We start from the raw sequence: 14636 nt of genomic DNA on the forward strand, positions 1-14636 counted from the left end.
GTGCACTAACACAAACATAGTAAGAATACCAGGTGAGAGGAGAGAAAGAATGGATAGAGATCCACACTCAGACCTAAAGAAAAAAATGCTGAAGAAAAAGAGAAAATATTGAAAGTGGAAAAATAAAATGACTCACTACATACAGGGGAACAACAATAAGATTAAGAGCTGATTTCTCATCAGAAATAATGAAGACAAGAAGACAATGGGATGACATGTTCAAAATGTGAAAAAAAAAAAACAAAAAAAAAACACTGTTAACCAAGAATCCTTTACCAGGAAAACCCATCTTTTAAAAATCAAGGTGTGTTGGGGATAGAGCCTAGATGGCCGAATAGGAACAGCTCCAGTCTACAGCTCCCAGCATGAGAAATGCAGAAGACGGGTGATTTCTGCATTTCCAACTGAGGTACCGGGTTCATCTCACTGGGGAGTGCCAGACAGTGGGTGCAGGACAGTGGGTGCAGCGCACTGTGCATGAGCCAAAGCAGGGCGAGGCATCACCTCACCTGGGAAGCACAAGGGGTCAGGGAATTCCCTTTCCTAGTCAAAGAAAGGGGTGACAGATGGCACCTGGAAAATCGGGTCACTCCCACCCGAATACTGCACTTTTCCAACGGGATTCACAAACGGCACACCAGGAGATTATATCCCACACCTGGCTTAGTGGGTCCTATGCCCACAGAGCCTCGCTCATTGCTAGCACAGCAGTCTGAGATCAAACTGCAAGGTGGCAGTGAGGCTGGGGGAGGGGCACCCGCCATTGCTCAGGCTTGAGTAGGTAAACAAAGTGGCCGGGAAGCTTGAACTGGGTGGAGCCCACCACAGCTCAACGAGGCCTGCCTGCCTCTGTAGGCTCCATTTCTGGGGGCATGGCACAGACAAACAAAAGACAGCAGTAACCTCTGCAGACTTAAATGTCCCTGTCTGACAGCTTTGAAGATAGTAGTGGTTCTCCCAGCATGCAGCTTGAGATCTGAGAACGGGCAGACTGCCTCCTCAAGTGGGTCCCTGACTCCCAAGTAGCCTAACTGGGAGGTACCCCCCAGTAGGGGTGGACTGACACTTCACACGGCCAGGTACTCCTCTGAGACAAAACTTCCAGAGGAATAATCAGGCAGCAGCATTTGCGGTTCACCAATATCTGCTGTTCTGAAGCCACCATTGCTGATACCCAGGCAAACAGGGTCTGGAGTGGACCTCCAGTAAACTCCAACAGACCCACAGCTGATGGTCCTGACTGTTAGAAAGAAAACTAACAAACAGAAAGGACATCCACACCAAAAACCCATCTGTACGTCACCATCATCAAAGACCAAAGGTAGATAACACCACAAAGATGGGGAAAAAACAGAGCAGAAAAACCAGAAACTCTAAAAATCAGAGCACCTCTCCTCCTCCAAAGGAATGCAGCTCCTCACCAGCAATGGAACAAAGCTGGACAGAGAATAACTTAGACGAGTTGAGAGAGGAAGGCTTCAGAAGATCAAACTACTCTGAGCTAAAGGAGGAAGTTCGAACCAATGGCAAAGAAGTTAAAAACCTCGAAAAAAAATTAGACTAATGGATAACTAGAATAATCAATGCAGAGAAGTCCTTAAAGTACCTGATGGAGCTGAAAACCATGGCATGAGAACTACGCGATGAATGCACAAGCCTCAGAAACTGATGCAATCAACTGGAAGAAAGGGTATCAGTGATGGAAGATGAAATGAATGAAATGAAGCATGAAGAGAAGCTTAGAGAAAACAGAATAAAAAGAAACACACAAAACCTCCAAGAAATATGGGACTATGTGAAAAGACCAAATCTATGTCTGATTGGTGCACCTGAAAGTGACGGGGAGAATGGAAACAAGTTGGAAAACACTCTGCAGGATATTATCCAGGAGAACTTCCCCAATCTAGCAAGACAGGCCAACATTCAAATTCAGGAAATACAGAGAACGCCAAAAAGATACTCCTCGAGAAGAGCAACTCCAAGACACATAATTGTCAGATTCACCAAAGATGAAATGAAGGAAAAAATGTTAAGGGTAGCCAGAAAGGTCGGGTTACCCACAAAGAGAAGCCCATCAGACTAACAGCTGATCTCTCAGCAGAAACTCTACAAGCCAGAAGAGAGTGGGAGCTGATATTCAACATTCTTAAAGAAAAGAATTTTCAACCCAGAATTTCATATCCAGCCAAACTAAGCTTCATAAGTGAAGGAGAAATAAAATACTTTACAGACAAGCAAATGCTGAGAGATTTTGTCACCACCAGGCCTGCCCTAACAGAGCTCCTGAAGGAAGCAATAAACATGGAAAGGAACAACTGGTACCAGCCACTGGAAAAACACGCCAAATTGTAAAGACCATCAAGGCTAGGAAAAAACTGCATCAAGTAACGAGCAAAACAACCAGCTAACATCATAATGACAGGATCAAGTTCACACATAACAATACTAACCTTAAATGTAAATGGGCTAAATGCTCCAATTAAAAGACACAGACTGGCAAATTGGATAAAGAGTCAAGACCCATCAGTGTGCTGTATTCAGGAGACCCATCTCAGGTGCAGAGACACACATAGGCTCAAAATAAAAGGATGGAGGAAGATCTACCAAGCAAATGGAAAACAAAAAAAGGCAGGGGTTGCAATCCTAGTCTCTGATAAAACAGACTTTAAACCAACAAAGATCAAAAGAGACAAAGAAGGCCATTACATAATGGTAAAGGGATCAATTCAACAAGAAGAACTAACTATCCTAAATATATATGCATCCAATACAGGAGCACCCAGATTCATAAAGCAAGGCCTTAGTGACCTATAAAGAGACTTAGACGCCCACACAATAATAATGGGAGACTTTAACACCCCACTGTCAATGTTAGACAGATCAGCGAGACAGAAAGTTAAAAAGGATATCCAGGAATTGAACTCAGCTCTGCACCAAGCCGACCTCATAGACATCTACAGAACTCTCCACCCCAAATCAACAGAATGTACCTTCTTCTCAGCACCACATCGCACTTATTCCAAAATTGACCACATAGTTGGAAGTAAAGCACTCCTCAGCAAATGTAAAAGAACAGAAGTTATAACAAACTGTCTCTCAGACCACAGTGCAATCAAATTAGAACTCAGGAGTAAGAAACTCACTCAAAATCACTCAACTACATGGAAACTGAACAACCTGCTCCTGAATGACTACTGGATACATAACGAAATGAAGGCAGAAATAAATATGTTCTTTGAAACCAATGAGAAAAAAGACAAAACATAGCAGAATCTCTGGGACACATTAAAAGCAGTGTGTAGAGGGAAATTTATAGCACTAAATGCCCACAAGAGAAAGCAGGAAAGATCTAAAATTGACATCCTAACGTCACAGTTAAAAGAAGTAGAGAATCAAGAGCAAACACATTCAAAAGCTAGCAGAAGGCAAGAATTAACTAAGATCAGAGCAGAACTGAAGGAGATAGAGACACAAAAAAACCCTTAAAAAATCAATGAATCCAGGAGCTGGTTTTCTGAAAAGATCAACAAAATTGATAGACTGCTAGCTAGACTAATAAAGAAGAAAAGAGAGAAGTATCAAATAGATGCAATAAAAAATGATGAAGAGGATATCACCACCAATCCCACAGAAATACAAACTACCATCAGAGAATAGTGTAAACACCTCTATGCAAATAAACTAGAAAATCTAGAAGAAATGGATAAATTCCTGGACACATACACCCTCCCAAGACTAAATCAGGAAAAAGTTGAATCCTTGAATAGCCCAATAACAGGCTCTGAAATTGAGGCAATAATTAATAGCTTACCAACCAAAAAAAGTCCAGGACCAGGCAGATTCACAGCTGATTTCTACCAGAGGTACAAATAGGAGCTGGTACCATTCCTTCTGAAACTATTCCAATCAATAGAAAAAGAAGGAATCCTCCCTAACTCATTTTATGAGGCCAGCATCATCCTGATACCAAAGCCTGGCAGAGACAAAACAAAAAAAGAGAATTTTAGACCAATATCCCTGATGAACATCGATGCAAAAATCCTCAATAAAATACTGGCAAACCAAATCCAGCAGCACATCAAAAAGCTTATCCACCACGATCAAGTGGGCTTCATCCCTGGGATGCAAGGCTGGTTCAACATACATGAATCCATAAACGTAATGCAGCATATAAACAGAACCAAAGACAAAAACCACATGATTATCTCAATAGAGGCAGAAAAGGCTTTCGACAAAATTCAACAGCCCTTCATGCTAAAAACTCTCAATGAACTATGTATTGAAGGGACGTATCTCAAAATAATAAGAGCTATCTATGACAAACCCACAGCCAATATCATACTGAATGGGCAAAAACTGGAAGCATTCCCTTTGAAAACTGGCACAAGACAGGGATGCCCTCTCTCACCCCTCCTATTCAACATAGTGTTGGAAGTTCTGTCCAGGGAAATCAGGCAAGAGAAAGAGATAAAGAGTATTCAATTAGGAAAAGAGGAAGTCAAATTGTCCCTGTTTGCAGATGACATGATTGTATATCTAGAAAACTCCATTGTCTCAGCCCAAAATCTCCTTAAGCTGATAAGCAACTTCAGCAAAGTCTCAGGATACAAAATCAATGTGCGAAAATCACAAGCATTCTTATACACCAGTAATAGACAAACAGAGAGCCAAATCATGAGTGAACTCCCATTCACAGTTGCTTCAAAGAGAATAAAATACCTAGGAATCCAACTTACAAGGGATGTGAAGGACATCTTCAAGGAGAGTTACAAACCACTGCTCAATGAAATAAAAGAGGACACAAACAAATGGAAGAACATTCCATGCTCATGGGTAGGAAGAATCAATATCGTGAAAATGGCCATGCTGCCCAAGGTAATGTATAGATTCAATGCCATCCCCATCAAGCTACCAATGACTTTCTTCACAGAATTGGAAAAAACTACTTTAAAGTTCATATGAACCAAAAAAGAGCCCACATTGCCAAGACAATCCTAAGCCAAAAGAACAAAGCTGGAGGCATCACACTACCTGACTTCAAACTATGCTACAAGGCTACAGTAAACAAAACAGCATGGTACTGGTACCAAAGCAGAGATATAGACCAATTGAACAGAACAGAGCCCTCAGAAATAATACCACACATCTACAACTATCTGATTTTTGACAAACCTGACAAACACAAGAAATGGGGAAACGAGACCCTATTTAATACATGGTGCTGGGAAAACTGGCTAGCCATATGTAGAAAGCTGAAACTGGATCCCTTCCTTACACCTTATACAAAAATCAATTCAAGATGGATTAAAGACTTAAACGTTAGACCTAAAACCATAAAAACCCTAGAAGAAAACCTAGGCAATACCATTCAGGACATAGGCATGGGCAAGGACTTTATGTCTACAACACCGAAAGCAATGGCAACAAAAGCCAAAATTGACAGATGGGATCTAATTAAACTAAAAAGCTTCTGCACAGCAAAATAAACTACCATCAGAGTGAACAGGCAACCTACAGAATGGGAGAAAATTTTTACAATCTACCCATCTCACAAAGGGCTAATATCCAGAATCTACAAAGAACAAACAAATTTACAAGAAAAAAATAAAACAACCCCATCAAAATGTGGGCAAAGTATATGAACAGACACTGCTCAAAAGAAGACATTTATGCAGCCAACAGACACATGAAACAATGCTCATCATCACTGGCCATCAGAGAAATGCAAATCAAAACCACAATGAGATACCATCTCACACTAGTTAGAATGGTGATCATTAAACAGTCAGGTAACAACAGGTGTGGAGACGATGTGGAGAAATAGGAACACTTTTACACTGTTGGTGGGACTGTAAACTAGTTCAACCATTGTGGAAGTCAGTGTGGCAATTCCTCAGGGATCTAGAACTAGAAATATCATTTGACCCAGCCATCCCATTACTGGGTGTATACCCAAAGGATTATAAATCATGCTGCTATAAAGACACATGCACACGTATGTTTATTGCAGCACTATTCACAACAGCAAAGACTTGGAACCAACCCAAATGTCCATCAATGATAGACTGGATTAAGAAAATGTGGCACACCATGGAATACTATGCAGCCATAAAAAATGATGAGTTCATGTCCTTTGTAGCGACATGGATGAAGCTGGAAACCAACATTCTGAGCAAACTATTGCAAGGACAGAAAACCAAACACTGCATACTCTCACTCATAGGTGGGAATTGAACAATGAGAACACTTGGACACAGGGTGAGGAATATCACACACTGGGTCCTGTTATGGGGTGGGGGGAGGGGGAAGGGATATCATTAGGAGATATACCTAATGTAAATGATGAGTTAATGGGGGCAGAACACCCACATGGCACATGTATATATATGTATCAAACCTGCATGTTGTGCACAGGTACCCTACAACTTAAAGTATAATAAAAAAAAGGAAAGGAAAAAAAAGAGCTGATTGAAGAAAACAAGGCAAAAAAAAAGAGAAATTGTCAACAGACTGAAGAGATAACCTACAAAATGAGAGAAAATATTTGCAAACTATGCATCTGACAAGGATCTAAATCTCAAATTTGCAAGGAACTTTAACAAGAAAAAAACCATTAAAAAGTGGGCAGAGGAAGTGAACACTTTTCAAGAAAACCCACAGACATGGCCAACAAGCATATGAAAAAAATGCTCAATATCACTAATAATTATAGAAATGCAAATAAAAGTTCCAATGAGATTCCATCTCACTCCAGTCAGAATGTCTACTACTGAAAAGTGATAAAATCACAGATGCTGGTGAGGTTGTAGAAAATAGAATTCTTATGCACTGCTGATGGAAATGTAAACTAGTTTATCCTTTGTGGGAAGCAGTGTGGTGATTTCTCACAGGACTTACAACAGAACTACCATTTGACCCAGCAACTCCATAATTGGGTATACATCCAAAGGAATACAAATTGTTCTACTAATAAAGACACATGCACTGGCATGTTCATTGCAGCACTATTCACAATAGAAAATACATGAAATCAATGTAAATGCCCATCAATGGTAGATTGGATAAAGAAAATGCGGTACATGTGCACCATGGAATACCATGCAACCACAAAAAGAATGAAAGGTTCTTTGTAGCAACATGGATGGAAGTGGAGGCCATTATTCTAAGCAAACTAATGCAGGAACAAAAAACAAATACTGAATGTTATCACTTATAAGTGGGAGCTAATCATTGAGTATACATGAAAACAAGGGAACCACAGATATAGGGACCTACTTGAAGATGGAGGGTGAAAGTGGGCTGAGGATTGAAAAACTACCTATTGGGTACCATACTTATTACCTGGTGATAAAATAATCTGTACACCAAGCCCCCTTGACATGCAATTTACCTGTATAAAAAACGTGTACATGTGGCCCTGAACCTAAAATAAAAGTTGTTTAAAAAAAAAAAACTAAATAGAAAACAATAGAGCAACTAAAATAGATTACACTTTTAAAATAAAAAGTACTTTCTCTAGTTAAAAAAAATAAATAAAATTAAACATTCCCTAGGATCTGCCATATGCTAGGCCATAAAATGGTTCTCAACAAATTTGAAATTATTAAAATCACATAAGGTATGTTTTTCAATGAAAATTGAGTGAAATTAGAAATTAATATCATGAAGAAATTTGGAAAATTAAAAATATTTGGTAATTAACACTCCTAAATAATTAATGTGTGAAAGAAGGTATCATAAGGGAAATTATAAAAAAATTTGAGATGAATGAAAACGAAGACAGAACATATCAAACCTGACAGGATGAAGTAAAATAGTCCTTAGAGAAAAAAAAATTATAATTATCTGCATTCAAAAGAAAAAATTCTCAATGTATTAGACTAATCTCATGACATTGGAAAAACAAAAGCAAACTAAATGTAAAGGAACTGGAAGGAAATAAAAGGGATTAGAGTACAAATTAATAAACTAGAGAAAAGAAAAACGTTGAAGAAAAATCAATGCAACTAAAACTTGGTTCTTCAAGAAGATGAACAAAATTGACAGTCTTTTAGTTAGAGTAGCTGAGAAAGAAAGAGAGAGCTGACACAAAGTACTAAAATCACAAATGAAAGAGGACACAATTGGCCTTAAAGAAATCTGAATGATAAAAGGATATTATGATCAGCCATATGTCAACAAGTTAGGTAAACTTGTTGAAATGGAGAAATTTCTAGAAAGATAAAAACTACCGTCATGGACTAAGGATGAAATAGAAAATCTAAGTCAACCTATAACAATTATAGGGATTAAATTACTAATGAAAAAATAAAAATACAGAAAAAGAAAAGACCAGTCCTATGTCTTCAGTGATAAATTTTAGCACATAATCAAGACAATGAATTCTACTTTTTCAAAAACACTTTCAAATAAATAGATATTATGGAATATTTTCCAACTCATTTCATGAGTCCAGTACTAATCTGATATCAAAATCAGACAAAACATTACAAGGAAAAAAATGGCAAATCAGGGTCTGGGGAAAAAAAATGGCAGATAGGAGGCAGGAATAACTTGAAGCTCCCACTCAGATAGAGCATCATGTGGAGACTCATGTTGTAACTTTTTCTAAGTGTTCTTGCAGTATCAGTAAAGCTGAGAGAATCCACAGACATTTGAATAGGGTGGATTGATGTTGCAGGCTCTGTGGGACAGCAGAGAAACTCTGAAGATGAAGAACGTAATTTCTTGGGAGCTATGTGGCCCTGCCCATAACATGACCCTAGAGGAAACTTGTATCCTCCCTATAATACTGCAGCTGATGGGCTCTTGAAAGCAACACCTCCTGGCTGGAGGCCAACAAACACAAAACCAGTACACTTAACAAAAATACAAGCAAGGTTCCTCACAGAGTCCACTTCACTCCCTTGCTACCTCCACTGGAGCAGGTGCTGGTATCCGTGGCTGAGAGACCTGAAGACAGATCACATCACAGTGAGAGGAGGTGCCAGCTGGGCTTCTTGGGTCGAGTAGGGGCTCAGAAAGTTGTGAAACTCACTTATTTCCTTCATCATGACTTACTTCGGTCCTGGATGAATAATATTGAAGATATATGCTTAAACTATTCCTAACGCCAGGATTTGTGCATGTGTTTTCTTCCCCAAGAAAGCCAAAAACAGCTAATATTTTGCTGTAAGTTTCCCTGTGTCCTCTGTCCCTCTCTCCCTTCCCCATCCCCTGAAACTAAAGTAAAAGGAATGTTAACTGCCCATTTTTCTGTGACCAGCAGACCTTATCTATACTCCCAATTCCAATTCCTTGTAAACATACTTTGTACAGTCCTGTAAGATCCTGTCTCCTTTGCCATGCCTCTGCAAGGTCATAAAGTAGATAAAACCTAGGTTGCAATTCTGGTTTTCCTCAAGATCTAAGACATGTTACAAATGGTTAATTGCCTTTGTTTCTCACTCTGGTAACATCTTCCCACCACATGTCTCTCCCGCCTTAAAGAGTTTAAAAGGCAATTGTATAATCTAAATCTGGCTACCCGTGTGGGACCCCTTCCACACTGTGGAAGCTTTGTACTTTCATTTTGCTCAATAAAGTCTACAGCTTTTTCTCACTCTTGGTCCGTATCTGTATCACTTGCTGCAGTCAGCCGCCACACCAATTCTTTGGCGTGGCTAGGCAAGAACCTTAGGCATTACAACATGACCCTTTGCAGACACACCACAGTACCAGCCTAGAGCCCAGTAGCTTCGCTGTGTGGCTAGAGCCAGAAGAGAAATAATAAGCACTGCAGTTTGGCTCTCAGAAAGCCACATCACTAGGGGAAGGGGGAGAGCACTAAATCATGGGAGCACCCCATGGGACAAAAGAATTTGAACAGAAGCTCTTGAGTCTCAGATCTACCCTTTGTCATAGTCTACCAAAATGACAAGGAACCAGAAAATCAATTCTGGTAATATGACAAAACAAGGTTCTTTAACATCCCCAAAAGATTACACTAACTCACCAGCAATGGATCCAAACCAAGACAAAAGCTCTTAATTGCCAGAAAAAGAATTCTGAAGGTAAATTATTAAGCTAATCAAGCAGTCATCAGAGAAGGTAAAGTCTAACATAATGAAATAAAAAAAGATAAAGGATATTAATAGAGAAATCTCCAGTGAAATAGATAGCATAAATAAAAAACAAACACAACTTCTAGAAATGAAGGACACACTTAGAGAAATGCAAAATGCACTGGAATGTCTCAGCAACAGAACCTAACAAGCAGAAGAAAGAACTTCAGAGCTCATAGACAAGGCTTTCAAATTAATCCAATCCAACAAAGACATAAAAATTTTTTTTTAATGAACAAAGCCTCCAAAAAGTTTGGGATTATGTTAAACGACCAAACTTAAAAATAATTGGTGTTCCCGAGGAAGAAGAGAAATCTAAGTTTGGAAAACATATTTGAGAGAACAATCAAGGAAAACTTCCCTGGCCTTGCTAAGGATCTAGACATCCAAATACAAGAAGCTTAAAGAACATCTGGAAAATGCACCACAAAAAGATAATTGCCTCACACATAATCATCAGGTTATCTAAAGTCAAGACAAAGTAAAGAATCTTGAGAGCGGTGAGGCAAAAGCATCAGATAACCTATAAAGGAAAACCTATTGGATTAATAGCAGATTTCTCAGCAGACACCCTACAGGCTAGAAGGGATTGAGGTCCTATCTTTAGCCTCCTTAAACAAAACAATTATCAGCCAAGAATTTTGTATCCAATGAAGCTAAGCTTCATAAATGAAAGAAGGATACAGTCTTTTTCAGACAAACAAATGCTGAGAGAATTCACCACTACCAAGCCATCACTACAGGAACTGCTAAAAGGAGCTCTAAACCTTGACATAAATACTCTAAATACACCAAAATATAATATCTTAAAGCAAATCTCACCAGACCTATAAAAAAAAACACAATTAAGATAAAACAAGGTACTCAGTCAACAAATAGCACGATGAATAGAATAGTACCTCACATCTCAATACTAACATTGACTGTAAATGGCCTAAATGCTACACTTAAAACATAAAGAATGACAGAATGGATGATAATTCACCAACCAAGTATCTACTGTCCTCAAGAAACTCACATGACATATAAGGATTCACATAAACATAAAGAAAAGAGGTAGAAAAAGATATTTCATGAAATTGGACACCAAAAGCGAGAAGGGGTAGCTATTCTTATATCAGACAAAACAAACATTAAAGAAATAGCAGTTAAAAAAGACAAAGAGGGACATTATATAATGATAAAAGGACTACTCCAACAGGAAAATATCACAATCCTGAATATATATGCACCTAAAACTGAAGCTTATAAATTTATAAAACAGTAACTACTAGACCTAAGAAATGAGATAGAGAGGAGTACAATAATAGTAGGGGCTTCAATACTCCACTGACAGCACTAAACAGGTCATCAAGACAGAAAATCAACAAAGCAACAATAGACTTAAACTATAACCTAGAACAAATGGATTTAACAGATACTGACAGATCATTCTACCAAACAACTGCAGAATATAAATTCTATTCTTCAGCACATGGAACAGTCTCCAAGATAGACCATATGATAGGCCATAAAACAAGTCTCAACAAATTTAAGAAAAACAAAATCATATTAGGTACTCTCTCAGATCACAGTGGAATAAAATTGGAAATCAATTCCAAAAGGAACCCTCAAAACCCTGCGAATACCTGGAAATTAAATGATCTGCTCCTGAATGATCATTGAGTAAACAATGAAATCAAGGTAGAAATTTAAAAATTATTTTAATTGAATGATAATAGTGACACAACATATCAAAACCTCTGGGATACAGAAATAGCGGTGCTAAGAAGAAAGTTCATAGCATTAAATGCCTACATCAAAAAGTCTGAAAGAGCACAAATAGATAAACTAAGTGAGAGGAGGTTCCAGCTGGGCTTCCTGGGTCAAGTAGGGGCTCAGAAAGCTGTGAAACTCACTCATTTCCTGCGTCAGGACTTACTTTGGTCCTGGAGAAATAATATTGAAGATACATGCTTAAAATATTCCTAACGTCAGAATTTGTGCATGTGTTTTCTTCCCCAAGACAGCTATAAACAGCGAAACTTTTGCTGTAAGCTTCCCTGTGTCCTCGCTCCCTCTCTCCCTTCCCCCTCCCCTGAAACTAAAAGGAATGTTAAAAGCCCGTTTTTTTTTTTGTTTTTTTTTTTGTTTTTTTTTTTTTTAAAAAAAAAAAAAAAAAAAAGCCCGTTTTTTCTGTGATCAGCAGACCTTATCTATGCTCCCAATTCCAATTCCTTGTAAACACAATTCATAAAATCCTGTGAGATCCTGTCTCCTTTGCCATGCTGCTGCAAGGTTATAAAGTAGATAAAATGTAAGTTACAATTCCGGTTTTCCTCAATATCTAAGAAATGTTAATTGTCTTTGTTTCTTGCTCTGGTAACATCTTCCCGCCACACGTATTTCCTGCCTTAAAGAGTTTAAAAGGTGATCAAAAAATCTGACACTGGCTACCCGCTTGGGACCCCTTCCACACTGTGGAAGCTTTGTACTGTCACTCTGCTCAATAAAGCCTACAGCTTTTTTTCTCTCTGTCCAATCCGTGTCTCTCTCTCACCGCAGGCTGCTGCCATACCAAATCTTTGGCGTGGCTAAGGCAAGAACCTCTGGCATTACACAAGGCAAGGAACTAGAGAAATCAGAACAAATCAAGCCCGAACCCAGCAGCAGAAAAGAAATAACCAAGATCAGAGGAGAACTCAATGAAATTGAAACAACAACAAAAAAATACAAAAGATAAATAAAGCAAAAAGCTGATTCTATAAAAAGATACATAAAATTAGTAGACCATTAGCAACATTAACCAAGAAAAGGAGAAGATCCAAATAAGCTCGATTAGAAACAGAATGGGAGATATTACAACTGATACCATAGAAATACAAAGGATCATTGAAGGCTACTATGAACACCTTTATGTGCATAAACTAGAAAACCTAGAGGAGACGGATAAATTCCTGGAAATATACAATCCTTCTAGATTAAGCTAGGAAGAAATAGGAACTCTAAGTATACCAATAGCAAAGAGCAAGATGGAAATGATAATAAAAAAATGCCAACAAAAACAAGTCTGGGACCAGACAGATTCACAGCTGAATTCTATCAGACATTCAAAGAAGAATATCTACCAATCCTATTAACACTATTCCAGAGGATAGAGAAAGAGGGAATCCTCCCTAAATCATTCTGTGAAGCCAGTATCACCCTAATACCATAACCAGGAAAGGACAAAACAAAAAAGAAAACTACAGATGAATATAGATGGAAGTTTCTCCACAAAAATTAGCTAATCAAATCCAACAGCATAACAAAAAGATAATGCAGGCCAGGAGTGGTGGCTTATGCCTGTAATCCCAGCACTTTGGGAGGCTGAGGTGGGTGGATCACCTGAGGTCAGGAGTACAAGACAGCCTGGCCAACATGGCGAAACCCCGTCTCTACTAAAAATATAAAAATTAGCTGGGTGTGGTGGTGGGCGCCTGTAATTCCAGCTACTCAACTCAGGTAGCTGAAGCAGGGGAATAGCTTGAAACTGGGAGGCAGAGGTTGCAGTGAGTTGAGATCTTGCCACTGCATTCCAGCCTGAGAGACAAGAGTGAAACTCCATCTCAAAAAAAAAAAAGAGAGAGAGAGAAAAAAGATAATCCATTATGATCAAGTGGGTTTTATACCAGGGATGCAGGGATGGCAGGAATGGTTTAACATAGGCAAGTCAATAGATGTGATACACCACATAAACAGAATTAAAAACAAAAATCACAAGATCATCTCAATACATGTGGAAAAAGCATTTGAAAAAATCCACTGTCTCTTTAAGATTAAAACCCTCAATACAATTGGAATCGAATGAACATATCTTAATGATAATAAAAACCATCTATGACAAAACCACAGCCAACATTATACTGAATGGGGAAAAGTTTAAAGCATTCTCCTTGAGAACTGGAATAAGACAAGGATGCCCACTTTTACCACCTCCATTCAACATAGTACTGGAAGTCCCAGCCAAAGCAATCAGACAAGAGAAAGAAATAAAAGACATCCAAATCCGTAAAGATAAAATCAAACTGTCACTGTTTGCTGAGGACATGATTATATACCTCGAAACCCCTAAGACTCATCCAAAAATATCCTAGAACTGGTAAACGAATTCAGCAAAGTTTTAGGATACAAAGTTAATGTACACAAATCAGTAGCTCTGCTATATGCCAACAGTGACCAAGCTGAGAATCAAATCAAGAACTCAACCACTTTTACAATAGCTCCCCCCAAAAAAAAAAAATTGGGAATATGCCTAACCAAAGAGGTAAAAGACCTCTACAAGGAAAACTACAAAAGACTTCTGAAATAAATCACAGATGACACAAACAAATGGAAAAACATCCCATGCTCATGGATGGGTAGACTCGATATTGTGAAAATGATCATACTGCCAAAAACAATCTAATAATTCCATGCAATTCCCCTCAAAATATCACCATCATTCTTCACAGAACACAGAAAACAATCCTAATGGAGGATTATTTTCATATGGAACCAAAAAAGATCCCACAT

The sequence above is a fragment of the Pongo abelii genome, chromosome X, assembly GCF_028885655.2.
Source record: "Pongo abelii isolate AG06213 chromosome X, NHGRI_mPonAbe1-v2.0_pri, whole genome shotgun sequence".
Classification (NCBI taxonomy): Eukaryota; Metazoa; Chordata; class Mammalia; order Primates; family Hominidae; genus Pongo; species Pongo abelii.